Below are 9068 nucleotides of genomic sequence, written 5' to 3'. Positions count from 1 at the left end.
TCGTAGTAATACACATATTCATAAATATTGATGCCAAAAGATGCAAAGTTGATAATGATAGTGCAACATACTAGTGGCAGTGCCATTTAGGTCATATTGGTGTAAAGCGCATGAAGAAAATCCATGCGAATGGACTTTTGGAATCACTTGATTATGAATCATTTGATGCTTGCGAACCATGCCTCATGGGCAAGATGACTAAGACTCCGTTCTCTGGAACAATGGAGCGAACCACTGACTTATTGGAAATAATACATACTGATGTATGTGGTCCGATGAGTGTTGAGGCTCGCGGCGGGTATCGTTATTTTCTGACCTTCACAGATGATTTAAGAAGATATGGGTATATCTATTTAATGAAACACAAGTCTAAAACATTTGAAAAGTTCAAAGAAATTCAGAGTGAAGTTAAGAATCATCGTAACAAGAAAATAAAGTTTCGATGATCTGATCGCGGAGGCAAATATTTGAGTTACGAGTTTGGCCTTCATTTAAAAACAATGTGGAATAAGTTTCACAACTCATGCCACCTGGAACAGCATGGAGTAATGGTGTGTCCGAACATCATAACCGTACTTTATTAGATATGATGGGATCTATGATGTCTCTTACCGATTTACCACTATCTTTTGGGGTTATGCATTAGAGACAGCTGCATTCACGTTAAATAGGGCACCGTCTGAAAATCCGTTGAGACGACACCGTATGAACTGTGGTTTAGCAAGAAACCAAAGCTGTCGTTTCTTAAAGTTTGGGGTTGCGATGCTTATGTGAAAAAGTTTCAGCCTGATAAGCTCAAACCCAAATCGGAGAAGTGCGTTTTCATAGGATACCCAAAAGAAACTGTTGGGTACACCTTCTATCACAGATCCAAAGGCAAGATCTTTGTTGCTAAGAGTGGATCCTTTCTAGATAAGAAGTTTCTCTCGAAATAAGTGAGTGGGACGAAAGTAGAACTTGATGAGGTAATTGTACTTTCTCCCGAATTGGAAAGTAGTTCATCACAGAAATCAGTTCCAGTGATGCCTACACCAATTAGTGAGGAAGTTAATGATGATGATCATGAAACTTCAGATCAAGTTACTACCGAACCTCGTAGGTCAACCAGAGTACGTTCCACACTAGAGTGGAACGGTAATCCTATTCTTGAAGTCATGTTACTAGACCATGACGAACCTACGAACTATGAGGAAGCGATGATGAGCCCAGATTTCGCGAAATGGCTTAAGCCCATGAAATCTGTGACGGAATCCATGTATGAGAACAAAGCATGGACTTTGATTGACTTGCTCGATGATCGGCGAGCCATTGAGAATAAATGGATCTTCAAGAGGAAGACGGATGCTGATAGTAGTGTTACTATCTACAAAGCTCGAATTGTCGCAAAAAGGTTTTCGACAAGTTCAAGGTGTTGATTACGATGAGATTTTCTCACTCGCATCGATGCTTAAAAGTCTGTCCAAATCATGTTAGCAGTTGCCGCATTTTATGAAATCTGTCAAATGGATATCAAAGCTACATTCCTTAATGGATTTATTAAAGAAGAGTTGTATATGATGCAACCAAAAGGTTTTGTCAATCCTAAAGGTGCTAACAAAGTGTGCAAGCTCCAGCGATCCATCTATGGACTGGTGCAAGCATCTCAGAGTTGGAATATATGCTTTGATGAGTTGATCAAAGCATATAGTTTTATACAGACTTTTGGAGAAGCCTGTATTTAAAAGAAAGTGAGTGGGAGCACTACAACCTTTCTGATAAGTATATATGAATGACATATTGTTAATCAGAAATGATGTAGATTTTTCTAGAAAGCATAAAGGAGAATTTGAGAGGAGTTTTTCAAAGAAAGAATTACCTGTAAAGCTACTTACATATTGGGCATCAAGATTTATAGAGATAGATCAAGACGCTTGATAAATTTTTCAACGAGTACATACCTTGACAAGTTTTTGAAGTAGATCAAAATGGAACAATCAAAGAATGACTTCTTTCCTGTGTTGCAAGGTGTGAAGTTGAGTAAAGACTCAAAACCCGACCACGGTAAGAAAATAGAAAGAGAATGAAAAGTCATTCCCTATGCCTTAGTCATAGGTTCTATAAAGTATGCTATGCTGTGTGCCAGACCTATTGTATACCTTAGCATGATTTTGGCAAGGGAGTACAATAGTGATCTAGGAGTAGATCACTGGACAACGGTCAAAATTATCCTTAGAGGACTAAGGAAATATTTCTCGGTTATGGAGGTGATAAAAGAGTTCGTCGTAAAGAGTTACATCGATGCAAGCTTTTGACACCGATCTAGATGACTCTAAGTCCCGATCTAGATACATATTGAAAATGGGAGCAATTAGCTAGAGTAGCTCCATGCAAAGTATTGTAGACATAGAAATTTGCAAAATACATACGGATCTGAATATTGCAGACCTGTAGACTAAACTTCTCTCACAAGCAAAACATGATCACTCTTTGGGTGTTAATCACATAGCGATGCGAACTAGATTATTGAATCTAGTAAACCCTTTGGGTATTAGTGACATGAAGGTGTGAACTAATCACATAAAGATGTGAACTATTGGTGTGAAATCACATGACGATGTGAACTAGATTATTGACTCTAGTGCAAGTGGGAGATTAAAGGAAATATGCCCTAGATGCAATAATAAAGTTGTTATTTATATTTCCTTATATCATGATAAATGTTTATTATTCATGCTAGAATTGTATTAGCCGGAAACTTAATACATGTGTGAATACATAGACAAACAGAGTGTCCCTAGCACTACAAAAAAAGACACATCCGTGACATTTTGGGCCGAACGAATTTTTTTCTTGTCATGCTTATGACACTTCTATGACGATAATTGTGACAAAACCCCGTATCATCATAGATGTGGTGGGCTCCTACTTCTATGACAAAAAATCATGACAAAAAATGGGCTTTTCGTCCTGGGCAGGCAGGAGACGCTGCTGCATGACATTCTTTGGGCCGTCCATGACGAAAAAATCATGGTAGAAGCGAGGGCGAGGAAAATATCGGGGAGTTCCAGGTTACGGTGGGTGGTCGGGGGCCGAGCGATGCATGTCTCTCTCGTACACGTATGCGCGTGGGTGTGAGGCATTGGGCTCTAACTGAACCCGAGCGATTGCACTGCAGGCTACACGTTACTCAACCCGAGCGAGCGATCGATCGATCCCTTGCTGTTAACTGAAGCCGAGTGATTCCTTCACTACTACTGCTAACTGAAGCCGATAGAACACTGTTGCCTCCTTCCCTTGATGAACAGTGAGCGTTGTTGGGGGGTTTGGATGAACAGTTCCCAGTGGGGGGTTGGATGAACCGAACCCCGTGGTAGTAGAGGCCGTTGCCGCTGGATGAACATTACCCCGATCGATCGAGCCGGTGGATGAACAGGACCCCGTGGAGGGCTGGATGAACAGGACCCCTTGGAGGGCTGGATGAACAGGTCGACCCATGGAGTGTTGGTTGAATAGTAGCCGGTGGAGGGCTGGATGAACAGGTCGACCCATGGAGTGTTGGTTGAATAGTAGCCGGTGGAGGGCTGGATGAACAGTAGCCCGTGGAGGAGTGGTTGAACAGGACCCCGTGGTGAGGGCTGGTTGAACAATAGCCGGTGGAGGAGCGCGTGGTGGAGGCTGGATGAACAGGAGCCCGTGGATGAACAGTCACGGGTGGAGGCTGGAGGAGGTCGATGGTGGATGAACAGTAGCCCATGGAGGCAGTCGACGATGGAGATGAACAGTATCCCGTGGAGTCCTGTTTTGTGGTACGCCACACCCCTCCCGATGAACAGGACCCCGTTTCGACCGTAGCGCTCCAACACAAGTCTGTTTCCTCTGTTTTGTGGTACGACACACCCCTCCCAATCAACAGGATCCCGTTTCCACCGTAGGAGGTCCATTTCCTCAGTTTTGCGGTACGCCGGACCCCTCCCGATGAATAGGATCCCGTTTCGACCGTGGCCGGTCGAATACCAGGTCGTTTCCTCCGTTTTGCGGTACGCCAGGCCTCGTTTCCATCGGCTATTGAATCCAAGCTGGTTGGCTCCCGATGAACATCACGCGTTCCGTTGCCTCCTGATGAACACGACGCATTCCGTTGCCTCCCCATGAACATGACGACGGCGCAGCTTCTCCGTTCTGACCCAGCCATGTACACGAGCCCTGGCCGTACGTATGCGCGAGTAGGCGTTCGAGACCCCGCCCGTATGTACGTACATGGCCGTATTTTCTTTCTTGCACCCTGGCCGCTGTACGTGCATGTACATGCTATGTGCGTGCCTCTACTACGATACGTGCGTGCCTCTACATTGACCAGTATGTACGTACACGTTCACGACCAGAATGACAACACTACGTACGCATCGACCAAGTGGGTCCCGACTGTCAGGCACTTCCTTGCATGCGAAGATGTAGCTGGTGGGTCCCAGCAGTCAGGGGGCGAATCATTATTTTTTTGCCCGTAATATGGACAAAGTTCCTTGTGTGTGAAGATGTAGCTGGTGGGTCCCAGCAGTCAAGGGGGGAATATTTTTTTCATGAAATACGATGGCACGTTTGGTGGGTCCCTGCTGTCAGGTGGAGGAATCATTATTTTGTGCCTAATAAGGAGGCATTTCCTTGTGTGCGGCCATGGACCCAGCTGTCAGCCTCTCCACGTACAGTCCACATCCGATGGATGTCGTTCGTTGACCATGTTGACCACAGCGCACCGAGAGCACCAGGAAGGGAACGACACAGAGCTGGGAAAGACTCAGCAGTGGTTGCCCACGCGGTGGGGAGTATGAGGGTTTACTGGTCCGGCTGCCGTCGCCGGAAAATAACAAGAGGTGTGGGTGAGTAGAGGAATGGCCTGGCCAACAATGGAGTAGGGTGGGGCGGTGTGGCCTATGCGCCAGCACAACCAGCCATGGGAGGCGGGAGCAGGCAGTCCCCCCGGTGTTGGTTTGGGCGGCTGGAGCAAGAAGACCAAAGGTTGAAGAAGCACTATGGCCGTTGGATGGAGATCGTACGGTCTCTGCAGCTAGAATCGTCTATATTGACTAAGTTGACAAAGCCCTTGGTACCCGTCAACTTAGTAGGCCCACAGGTCAGCCTCGGAAACGGTGCGCCCTAGATGTCAGGGGGAGAATCATTTTTGGGAGACTGAAGCTAGAATATCTGAGATTGAAGAAGAAGCACGACATCCGTTGGATGGACATCCAACGGCCACTGCTGCTAGAACCGTGTGTTGACTATAAGTTGACAAAGCCTTGCATATGCATCAACTTACTTTTTTAGGGGACGCGTCAACTTAGTAGGTCCATAAGTGTGTGGCAGAGAACTTATAGTCCATTTGCGATTTGCAAGAATGTACAACCCATTTTTGAATTCTAATGGAATTTACTACAACCCATTTACAGTTTGTTAAAAGTACATCCCATTTTCTAGCTAGGACAACGATTAATAATTTCAACCAACCGTTCAAAACAGAATTCAATAAAATTTCCCACATTTTGATGGGATCCAAAATATTTTTATCCTGAAATTTCTAGTCAGATTAAATACAATTTCAATATAAATTTGTATTACGTAAAAATTACAACGAAACATTGCGCGTGCAACAATTAATGAAATTAAAAATTTCAAAATCCCCCCAAAATTATAAAGTAATGACGTGTTTGGTGCATTTTTTATAGTTACTTACAATTTTTATAATGACATCCCATTTATTATTTCTTAAAGCCCATTTCCTTGTTAAGCCTAATGCATCCCTCCTTGGAAAGATTTGCAGCCCAACGGGGCAGAGAATAACAAGTTGACCTTGCCTGGGTATTCCTCAAAAAAAGTATAGCTGGGCTAGCCATTTTCAGCTTGAAAAAATTAATATCTAGGCTGGATATATGGCCTGGGCTAGACGGGCCATAGCCCGCCCAGTTAATACCCTGCTCTCCTCTGAACAACAATAAAAACATCGCTCAAGAAAAACTCTGCAGTGCTCACACCTCAAAAACACAAATACTGCTCGAGCTGCTTGGTCCCAGCTGTCGGCCGCTCCTTGTGCAATTATCTCGTTTATTGACTACATAAGTTGACAATGGTGTGGGACCGTGATGTCAGGAAACCAGGAGGAAGCAAAAAATATTATAGTTGTATGTAATAAGGAGGCACTTGCGTATGTGCGGCTATGGCCCTGGTGGGTCCCCACTGTCATCCTCTCCAAGTAAGTCATCTCCTCATTCCTCATGTCCATTGACCATGTTGACAACGCGAGACGGCGATGCCACGAAGAGTGCAACAACTTGAAGGACGACGGAGAGGGCCTCGCGGGCCCTACAAATGGTCTGATACAGCACCCGTTGCTCATTCGGGAAGCCATGATCATAGGGCCACATGTCCGCGATGGCATTGTCGTTCGCTTGTTCACCGGTGCTTGTTGAGGTGACGGAGTTTGCAACACATGTCCTCCTGTGGTGGTAGCTCTTCCGCCATTAGGGCGTCGAAGTGCGGCTACACCTGCTCTATATGGTGAACACTACATGAACCGGCTTGGAAAGTGGCACCGGCTCCTGGCCGGAAGCTACGTCCATCGTCTGATTGTCGATGCTCAGCTCGGCAAGCTCGCTGGCGAGCCAGCATGTCCCGCTGCTGGACCAACCCGCTGCCAAGCACGAGTCTGACTGCCGTGGCCCACCCAGACCGCCTCCCTCGCCCCCGCGTGCTTTCCACACGAAATGGTTAGCACCGCCCACCCCGCTTCCCGGTGCAGGCGATTGCTCCGCCTTCAAATGAAATAAGTGTCGTCTGTCCGTCCATCTGCCGCCCACATTAATGATACGTGGTTGCCGAGGCGGCTACTCCAGCGCCACACGTCCATCCCTCCGCCGCCCACCATTGCTATATAAACTGCTGCGCCGGCCATAGCCATAGTCATCCGCCTCCATTCCCTTTCTCCTGTCCACACCACTACTGCCCACCATGGCTTCCTCGCGCTCCAACGCTCTTTGGGATGGGCGGACGACGGACCACAAGGAGATGGCAGCCATTGCTACCGACTGGCTGGCCGACAGGCAGCCGGAGGGCGACGACGTCCCAATGGATAACATGGTAGTCGACGATCCGACACCAACCCCCTCCTCCGCGCCATCCTCGCTGGTGCATTGCACCATGACCATCGGCGAGGCCCGTGTCGTCAAAACTGGCAGATCTTGGGTAGGGGGTCCCAAACTGTGCGTCTAAGGATTGATGGTAACAGGAGACAAGGGACGCAATGTTTTACCCAGGTTCGGGCCCTCTTGATGGAGGTAATACCCTACGTCCTGCTTGATTGACTTTGATGAGTATAGGGGTTACAAGAGTTGATCTACCACGAGATCGTAATGGCTAAACCCTAATTGTCTAGCCTGTATGATTACGATTGCCTCTACGAACTAAACCCTCCAGTTTATATCGACACCGGAGGGGGCTAGGGTTTTATAGAGTCGGTTTATAGAGAAAGGAATATTCATATCCGCACGCTAAGCTTGCCTTCCACGCCAAGGAGAGTCCCATCCGGACACGGGAGGAAGTCTTCTGTCTTGTATCTCCATGGCCCATTAGTCCGTCCCATGTCATATAGTTCGGACGCCCGAGGACCCCTTCATCCAGGACTCCCTCAGTAGCCCCTAAACCAAGCTTCAATGACGATGTGTTTGGAATGCAGATTGTCTTCGGCATTGCAAGGCAGGTTCCTCCTCCGAATACTTCAAAGTAGTCCTTGAACACAGAAAATGTGTCCAGCTCTGCAAGATAGGCACCACATATAGCCACAAAGAGTATAATATTTCACAAGTCCCATCTACCGACAACTTTTTGTAGCGAGATGTTATGTCCCTGCATGGTCATTATTTCGAACCGTTTTTAGCATCCCGCTCCATATTTCGAGGTGCGATTTTCATTGGCACGTCTTATCAAAACAGAGATCATGCGCGCTTATCACGGGATTCTTATCAATACAGGCGTGGGTAATCCAACTGTGTCGTTTGCACGATCCCTTGGGAATAGGCGAGCTTTAAGGCCCGTGAGGAGGCGTTCGATATTCATCGCCTTTATAAAGGGATACAGACCCATCTTTTTCCCCCATGCTTACCTCTTCCTCAGCCCTTCCAGCCCCGAGCTCCAGCGCCCAGGTCTCGATTTCTTTCATTGCCGGCCTCCTTGGTTACCGAGGAAGATATCGCGAAGCTCCGAGAGGCGAGGTACCTGACTGCAGAAATCCCCCATAGGCTCCCTGCAAAGGGGCAGGTTAACCCCACTCCAAATCCTAGCGAGAGGGTTGCATTCATATCTCATCTTCTTCACAGGCTAGAGTTTTCTCTCCACCCCTTCGTTCGCGGCCTTATGTTCTATTATGGGCTAGATTTTCACGATATAGCCCCCGACTCCTTTCTCCACATCTCGGCGTTCATCATTGTGTGTGAAGCCTTTCTCCGCATCCCCCACACTTCGGCCTATGGCTCAAGACCTTCAGTTTGAAGCCGAAGATAATCAACGGGGAGTAGGCAGAGTGTGGCGGCGCTATGGTGAGTAAGCTTGCCAATACTGTCTGGACAAAGGGCACCTTCTCGGAAACCTCCAACTTATGGTAGCGGGAGTGGTTTTAAATCACCGAACCTCGTGGTACCAAATGGGAAGCCACGCCTGCATTCTGATTTGGCCCTCCATTGCAACTCGCATCGTGGATTAATAAGGGGCTTGACTGGGGATCGACAGATGAAGTGCAGACGCTGCAAAGTCGTATCCAGAGCATCCTTGAAAAGGACACCAGCCTCAATAACATGATCCAGGTGATGCTAGTCAGCCGGGTTCTCCCGTGTCAATGGCGACCTCTCCGCATGTGGGAGTTCAATCCAGAAGGGCCGCAGACCCTTCAGAAATTCTTCAACACAATGCACAGAGGGATGTGGAAACTATTCTTCAAGGCTCGAAAGCAGTGGTCGGACACATCCGAGGACATCGGCCTCGACTACAATCATCCGGATACCCCAATAAGTACCCAACTTCTGAACGCAATTTGGTTAATTATCTCATAG

The sequence above is a fragment of the Triticum urartu genome, chromosome 3A (assembly GCF_056163025.1).
Source record: "Triticum urartu cultivar PI428250 chromosome 3A, HENAU_Tu73, whole genome shotgun sequence".
Lineage (NCBI taxonomy): Eukaryota > Viridiplantae > Streptophyta > Magnoliopsida > Poales > Poaceae > Triticum > Triticum urartu.
Note: the sequence above shows the minus strand (reverse complement) of the source record.